The sequence below is a fragment of the Alligator sinensis genome, unplaced genomic scaffold (assembly GCF_000455745.1).
Source record: "Alligator sinensis unplaced genomic scaffold, ASM45574v1 scaffold588_1, whole genome shotgun sequence".
Taxonomy (NCBI): domain Eukaryota; kingdom Metazoa; phylum Chordata; order Crocodylia; family Alligatoridae; genus Alligator; species Alligator sinensis.
In genome coordinates, this window is record NW_005842244.1 from 813,078 (window position 1) to 821,775 (window position 8,698).

Consider the following 8,698-nt stretch of genomic DNA (forward strand, 5'->3'; position numbering starts at 1 on the left):
CAGCAGGACGAGGATTAAGCTCCTGATTTGTTAATGTGGGGTTTTGAGTATGCAGATGAGTATTTCTTTTTGTATAAGAAAGAAGATGTACTCACACCTCACAAACACATAGCCCAAGTTAGGGCTTTCTGAAAACCTTCCAGCCCCTTCTCCCTAGATCCAACTTGGAGATAAAAACCAAAAAAAAAATCAAACATCAATTTAAAGCTCTACTCTCTTGTTCACAACCAACACTGTATTTGACCCCAGTGATGTTGGGACAACTATTCATAGATTTGCTACAGTTGAATCAGAAGCTCAAGTAAACATTTTTGTTTCTTTAGGAGAAGGACAAGGTTTAAATGTGCTTTTTCCAAGGCATATCATATTCCCAAGTTCGATTAAGCAAATAGTTGTTGGCAGTTTTGTTAGTGGTTAATTTGAGCCAGATGTTGAAAAAAAAATTAAGGGTATGCTTAATATCATCTCATCATAGAGGGATATAAAAAAAAATGAGAGGAGCTAGTGTTCTAGGACCACTGTAGCCCATAGTTTTAAATGGTTGCATGATTACATTACAGTTCGTTTAAAGTCAAGAACAAAAAGCATTTGTAATTTGTTTTGAGCTGACTTTGGTTTATAAAGTAATAGTTTAGCATATGAATTTAGCCAAGATTGAGCTTTTACTTTTACCTCCTTCCATGCAGTCTGAAATAGATCTTACATATGCCCGAATCATGGTGATACAGATTCAGAGATGCAATGGGCCACATTTTCAAAACATGCATGGAGACAAAATCTACAGTGATGTCATCAGCACCTACTTGATCAGTGTAATAAAATCATGTCACTTATTGTGGAAAAAATGTCAGGTTACAGGGCTATGACCGGATGCTTATGAGCACGCTATGTTTGCCCGATATCTCTTCCTTCTGTATCATTTGTTAGGAGCTTTAGTTTATAGCTCTGTCGACAGCACAGGTTAAAACTACATGGGATCTCAAACCTTCTCTGCATTAAACAGGGTCATAGAAAGTACACCAGCAACAGAGAGGGGGTTTAACTCTTCAAGTGCCTATTACTTTAGTTTATTAGCAGAATTCAACTGGTTCCCCTGTTTTCAGGCCTCCCTTTTAGTTCCTCCTGTTTAATCGATATACAAGGCAAGGTTTCATGCCTCTTTACTTTTGAATCATGACATTTCTCCTGTGGTTTTGTAAATGGTCGTAATACACAGAAATACATTGAAATGAGGAAACAGAAGAATTTTAAGGTACACTGTTAAAGTCTTCAAGCATTTGGCCTTTTCCTTCATGGTCTAAGAAACTTGAAACCCTTTGGAGAATGCTCCAATAGCTTTCCTAAAAGGCTTGAACAATTACTGATTGCCAAATTGGTTACATAGTGGAATGCAACAGAATCTAAATCTCTCAAATGTTTTAAACTTATTTACATCTGTTAAGCTAGGCTTTTCACATTTATTTGTCGACTCTGAACTTTGATCCCGGCAAGTTATGATTTAAGCCATTGGAAAGTGCTCTAGCTTTACTGTACGTGCTTCTATGCGACACTGGGTCGTGCATGACAATGCTGAGCAAAAACTTTCAATTGAAGTGAGACATGCAGCTTTGGTTAAAGGGACTGATACTGTTCTCATTGAGGCTGCATCCTTTGTGCTGCTGAATTTCAAGGTACATCAGTATAACTCTCATAACCTACTAATGCTAGAGTTATAATTTGTCATAAAAACTCACTTTAAATTAAAATTATTTATTCATATAGTAATTCTGAACTAAATCAAGTTGACCATGTTTTAAATCAGAGGAGTGAAAAAAAAAAATACTAGGAAGCTAATATCTGGAGATTTATTTAACCTTCCTCTAACCAAAAAAAAAAAAAAAAGGAATGACATTTTTGCAGAACGTTGGCCCATGGTTCAGAGCAATCTTTTAGGATATTTTTTAAATTAAAAGATAAAAACAAGTGAGAGTGAGTTATTAAAAGTGTGGCTGTTTTCCATCAGGATTTCTACAGTGCGTTCTGGTTAAGACTTGTGTGGCCTAATGTCCAGCAGTTATCAACACCCCCCAATTCACTTGCATTTCAATAGGAGCATTGAGTACTTTTGAAGTCAAACTAGTAGCTTTAACATCAGCTTCAGTTCAGTGGAAAGCAAGAGTTTTCTCTTAATGCCTCCATACTAGAGATGGGCCTAAACCAAAATTCTGGATCTGAAGATTTCTGGCCTTTGTGGAAGTCCTGATCCAGATCCAAGCTTTGAGAAATTCGGTGGGGAATGCATTAGAGCCAAATTTCAAAAGCTACATATTTTCTTCTCCTATTTGTGGTTGCATCTCTGCGGTCCTTGATCTCAGATGCATCTCTGCAGTCCTTGATCTCAGATTGCTAGTATGTCCACAACAATGCAAGTACTGTTTTAGTAGCAGACATGTCACAAGACTAAGGTGACCATGAGTCCTGTTTTATACCGGGCTGTCCTATTTTTAAATCCTTTGTCTCCTGTCCATTTCTGAATGGGGAACGGACAGCAAAAAGCCCTATTTTTCAGTTCATTGGTGGAAGTACGTATCAGTCATTTGTCCTTGTGAGTCTGTTTGCTGTGCCTCGAGGTAGAGCCAGGAGGAGAGGAGCTTCAAGCCAGCTAGGGAGGCAGGGACATGGTGGCCCCACCCCTTGCTGCTGACTGGCCAAGAGGTCTGGTGGCCCCACCTCTTGCTACTGATTGGCCAAGGATGCAGCCCCACTTCTCACAGCTGATTGGCCAAAGGGGCCTACCCCTTACCAAGTGGCTGTGTCAGTGGCCACCCTACACATGACGGGACACTCAAAAGATTCAAACAGCAGCAAAATAAAGGAGTTGACCAATTTACAACAGTGTGGTTGGACTAGAGCAGGGATTGCTTTATACTGTTTTTAAACAAAAGGAGGAACGTGCCTTTCTTAGTGGCCTATATGAAAATCGGCAATACATATGTCTGTTAACAGCCGGTTGTAATTTAGTTCCTAAAATACAAGTCAATATCCTGAGTGAGACATTTTAGATAGAGAAATCAGTTACTTTTTTGTCATCATAGGTTGATGCCGAAGTATTTGCTATGCTAGGAGTACAAATCTGGGACCGAAAAAACCCATACCACTAACAGGTGTAGCTCCGTGGCTCTGTTTCAGTGCTTCTGTTCAATAACGGTTGCAATGCTAGTTTAAAAAAATAGTCTCTATAGCAGTTTCAACAGTTTTGCAAACCGAAACACTGCCTCCATTTCCCCCCATCACTCACTGTGCTGCAACAGCCCACCTCAGAATTGTCCTATCTATAGGGCTATTTAAAACTGAATTACTATTTGGGCTATTAGAGGAATCACTTGACTTGGCATAGACTGTATTTGTTGACAAAAAGGCACAGGTGTTGTAACCTTCACTTGATAAATCATTTACTTTAGCTGCTTGACTTGCAAGCAGTACGAGGGCCTCAGCTTTTTAACTGCCTTTGCCATATGCAAATCAGAAATACAGTATGCCTGGGATACATAACCTATGGTTTCAAAAACAAGCTGGTCCAGATACCACATGACTAAGTAACAGATACATCTCTTAGGTTGCCAAGAAAAAGAAAGGTGGTCAAGTACCACCTATTAATGAGAGACTAATTTACGCGTAGCTCATACATGCCTGTGGACCAAGTCATTTCTTTTCTCTTGTCAAAAAAGAGTAATGAAACAAAGGACGTGTTGTCAGCAGAGTCAGTCAGGCTACTTTGGCCACCCGCTTTTTTGTGGCCAATATGTTAACTACTATTGGCTCAGGCAAGCCACACCTTTTTATTATTATAATAATAATAATAATAATAATAATCACCTTTATTGTTAAACCGGTGCTTGTCGATATGTAATACTGGCTGATTCATCCAAAGAAGGCACAAATCAGGGGGTTTTCTGGCTGGGAAGCATACACATTCAGTATCATACAACTCCTTTTTCACTAATCATCAATTACTATGCAATATCTCTTCAGCTTTCTGGAAAGTGCAGCATTTCACTCAGTAGAAACTTCCTGAGCCACAAATCCATCTACTGCAGCATGCACACACCTTGGAAGCTGAAAGCTGGTAAGCCTTGGGCTATAAACACGGGCAAAATTCATGCTCCAGGCAACTAGGCAGATTCAGGACAAAAAGAAGGTCGAAATTGCTACAAGTACACTGCTCCTCTGCTATATTAAAAGGAGGGGAAGTGGACACCATAGAGCCTCAGCGACTTTAGAGAAGAACACCAGTTAACTTTAGCATGCCTGTCCAGTATAACTTTGCTCCATTTGGTTTCCAGATATTTGTTAAACACAAAAGCAGATGCTTATTCCAGAGGAAGCTGCCCACATTCAATTCTAGGACATGATCAAGATAGAGCCATTCCTACACTTCCCATGCTGGTTCCTAAAGTGGAATCAGACTATAAGCATTAAGCCAGAATCAGTTCTCACTTTGACAGATGAGACACTATAGTCGTTCCATTAGTTATAATGGAGTCGCTTCTAGATGCACATAATTGACCACAAAATCCAGCCTCTTGAACGTGCATTTCTATTGTAGGACTAGCAAGGACCCATATTTTTTATATGCCACCCCCAAAAGAAAAGAAGACAGAAATAAAATCTTCCTAGAGAAGAGAAAAACTAAGTGATTAACTTACTAAGTTAGACCTTTTCCTCAGGAATACAAAGCAAAAAGATAAGAAACCCAAGGAGCACATTACTGGGAGAAAGGAAACTAGCAGTAGCAGTTACAAAATAGTAGCTTTAAAACTGCAGGTGCTTTGTATTGCCAGTTAAAGGAGTAGTAGGCTCAGAGGTGCATGCTAGGAAAAATCCTGTGCTCTGGCAAGTTAGAAAGAGTGAGGATGAATCAGGAGTAAGAGTTATTGCTGTTTGGTGTATGGGTATAGTGTTTCTTTAGGTCTGTTATCTTCAGTCTTTTCCATAGTAAATAGCAAGGCCCTTATGGCTTTTCTTTTATATAGATTTTCTCTCTTTCTAAACATTACTTATTTTATATCTCAAGTACATCTATGAATCCAGCATACTGTATGATTCTCTTCTCCTCAAGAACCTACTTCCCTTTCTCAGTCTCAACTGATACCCTAAAAAAAATCCTGCAGTTTTCCATTAGCAGTATTTTCAAGCAGAGGCTTGAGAAAGAGGGGGCTTGTCCTCTGTACAGTACCCTGTATACTAGTGGATGGGGGCTTTATCAAGCAGGCAAGGGAGGCAAATTCCTGAGTAGATGACCCTCCCCTGATATCAGTCAATTATCACTTCCTAGGCACTTAATTGTAAAGAATGGAGCACAGGTGACCCAGCTGACTTCAGCTGTATGGCAGCTCCTGTTGGGGGGGGGGAAGGCAGAAGAAAAGCTGCAAGTTGTTAAGACCTAACCTGCATGGGATTGCATAGATCAAAGTCAGTACCTTGAATAGAAAGCCAGTGCAGCTCTAGAGATCTGTCATTCCTCCAGCTCATATTGTTTTATGCCTAGTTTCCAGTGACAGCTTATAGAGAAAAGAAACCTCTGCAAACTGTTTCTCTTAATAAGTAAAATATGTGGCTTACTTGATAGGGATTTTCTGTTTTTGCTTCTTCCATAACTCCTCCTTCAGCCTCCATTCCAAGCAGGGACAGTAAAGAGACTGTTTTTACCTGAAGTTCATGTGGACGCAGTTCTTTAGCAACTGTTTGGGGCTCTGGGGAGAACTACAAACTGCCCTTTCCCCTGGCGCACCCTTCTCTCCTTTTCCTGTTCCCCCGGGGCTGTGCATTACCGCAGTAATGCATGTAGCTTCTGCTGGTCCTCACAGCAGGAAGCCAGAGCTCGCTCCCAGGCTCAGGATTCCAGCATATTACTGCAAAGTGCTACCAGCTGAGCCAGGGCTTTGCGTCCCGGCAGCTTGTGCTCATAAAAAAAGTGTAGCAGGAGCATGTGGATTTCACATTACAAAAGGCACTTGGAGAGTAGGAAAGGCCCTAGGAAAAATGTTGGTTATTTTGGATTTCTAAGTCCCAAGCTGAACCACTAGTAAGTCAAGCCTGCCCTGTTTGTAGGTTTCATAGATTTATTTTCCCACCACTCACATATATTAGGTGTTTCTGCCCCTATTCAGGCCATTCGGGTCCTGAAGTCTGAATGTAGCCTTGTGTTTGAGCACAAAGGGAGATGAGAGCACTAATTGATGAAAATGCATTTCTGCCAAGTCAGCCCCCTGAGAGCTCCATACATCACAAAGCAATTTCCATAGCAGCAGGCCCACAAAAGCAATGGCTATGAAACACCTTGCTGTAGAGCATGCTTCCTGGTTTCAGGGCTAGAGCGCCTGTCCTCTCGGTGGGAGATGCAGCGGAAGAGAGAAGGAGGAACGTAGAAGATGCACCAAGTGTACATTTGAATTCCTCCCCTGATTAAACAGTAGAGTTGTATAGGGCCTTTGTCTCCCAAGCACATTAGCTTATTTGAATGCTTCTCTCCAGAGCCCCTACTTCTCCCAGACCCAACAACAATCTGCGGTCTCCCCCATACTAGCAGCAGGGTGAGGGGAAAGGAAGGGTGCTGTGCTCTGAAAAGATGGGCATAGAGGCACCATTCACAATTTGTCATTTGGGATTTAGATCAGTTTTAGGCCTTAACAGCCTTCAAACCCATGCACCAGATACCTGCCCTGGGTCTGTGGGCATACCAGTGAACTGTGGATCTCACCAAGGGAGACACGAGTGTGAACTGCTGAGCAAGCAGAGACATTCATACATGTGTGTTCTCCTTTACCAGAGTTTCCCCCTGACTTTTTGGGCTGAAGGGTCCTTTTTTAAGGGCAAAGAGTTTCCCCAACTATAGCAGGATGACCTTCCTCCTGAAAAGGCTACCCTTTTGCAGAGCCAGCATCTGCAGCTCTCAGAACTTGGAAAGATCAGAGAAGAACACAAATTCAGTTTTTGTCCCCATACGGCTCCCTCCACCATGTTGTATTTAAAACCAGTTTTCTCTTCCGGGGAAATTCATCAAGAGAAATATTGGGCAGAGAGCACCCCCACCGGATTAGAACCAGAGCGGTACCACCACGTGGTAGGAGTGGATAGCACACACGCTGCACTAGCAGGTGACCACCAAGTCTGTGATTACACCAATGCTGCATGTGGCCACCAGCTCCCAGTGTAGTGGGTGTCCAGGCTCTAAAGCTCCCCTGGTAGCGTAGAGCACAGAGTGGGGATGCCAAGGTGGCCTGAGATCCGAGGCTGCCCCCTTTCCTTCCCATGGACTGGGCAGCACACAGAGGCCCCAAGTGATGTCCATTCAGCCCTTGAGAAGAACAGCACACTTCAAGTTGAAGGCTCACGTTACACAAGGGGAAAGATTTATAGAAGACTTGTGAGGATCATTATGTGGCCTTATCTTCAAAGTAGGTACAAGCCAAACCACTCTAGAAATGCTTGAATAACTCCCAAGCAGAGGCATATTTTGTACTATACTTTTCTTCCTCCTCCTCTTTGCATACCAGGCCGTGTAGTTCAAACTCCATTAGGAATCTACTTCCAGTGTCCGTGGATGTAAGAAATGATTATTTACAATGGAGACAGACAAATTTCCCAAACCAAACACTTAAACTTATTACATTTTTTTCTGCTTATATTATGTAAGAAGCGTGTTTGAACACCCTCCTTTCTTTGATTTTTTTTTTTATGGGTGTTACTTTATGTACCACAGGAAAGAGGGGAGAGGAGAAGCAAGGCAGTGCCTGGTGGGGAGAGTTGGCAAATGCAGAAATATGATGAATGAGCTAGAAAGATTGGATTTCTTACTAAATTCTCTAGAAGCTGTGTTAACCTTTTGCTAGAGAAGTAGTTGCTCAGAAAAAGGAATGATTTTGTGCTTTTTCATTGCAAAGCCTGCTCTCCTCAGCCTTCCTTTCCTATTTTGTGACCTTGTGACAGAGTATTTAGCACAATTCACAGATTGCTGGAATCTGGCAGGCTGCACCATGAGCACTTCTGCCGTGGCCTCAAACTTACGACTTCTGGGATGCCACCTGTGCCTGTACCACACCACTCCCCCGCCTCGGCCTAGAACCTCTCCAGTAACAAGCATCATTTTCTTTTTTTTAAGTTCAGCTGGAAACTTAGTTTTTAAAAAATCCCATGTTCCCTATGGATTTAACCACTCAGTGCCTGGAGTTGGGACAGAATTCCCCGTTTGGCCAGTTACATAATTCTCTTCAATGGGGATTATTGTATCTTCCTCCGAAGCATAAGACACCAGCCAATGTTAGAGAAATAATGCTGAACTAGGTAATCCATTAGACTATTAGAACATGACAGTGCCTCTGTTTATGGTTGTATGTTGTTGAAAAGGCTTAGAGAGGGACACCCAACTGTGGAAGAACTTGTTTTAAAACTAGTAAAAGTTTTGGGGAGAGTTTTTTTCTGGTTTGCTTTTGTCTGCATGCATGGTCAAGGGGGTACTATCAAGCCTGCAGAATAAAGAGATGATGCAAGAGCAAGTTCCAAACCTTGGAGCACATTTTGGAGCGGCTTTTCTATCAGATGCACAACTGACATGATAAACTCTAGTGGGGTGGTGATCCTCATTGAATTGCAGATCCTTGTGACTGACTGAAATACTACAGGGACTTTGGTAATACAGTATGGGCTGTTCAAACTCTTT

At 41.9% G+C, this 8,698-nt stretch overlaps 1 protein-coding gene and 1 long non-coding RNA gene across 11 annotated transcripts in view; one reads left to right on the forward strand and one right to left on the reverse strand.

The window, feature by feature from the left end:
• Positions 1 to 6,236, reverse strand: part of LOC102382240 — a 13,790-nt gene extending 7,554 nt beyond the window's left edge. For 2 of the 3 annotated variants that reach the window (XR_003094972.1, XR_324298.3), the window contains exons 1-2: positions 5,602 to 6,236; positions 3,856 to 3,936 (exon numbers count right to left, since the gene is read on the reverse strand). This is a non-coding gene — a long non-coding RNA (uncharacterized LOC102382240). The remainder of the gene's footprint in view (positions 1 to 3,855; positions 3,937 to 5,601) is intronic. The other variant, XR_001358324.2, reaches the window with a different exon arrangement.
• Positions 1 to 8,698, forward strand: part of NFIA (nuclear factor I A) — a 429,137-nt gene that overhangs the window by 402,582 nt on the left and 17,857 nt on the right. The gene's annotated exons all lie outside the window — the stretch shown is intronic.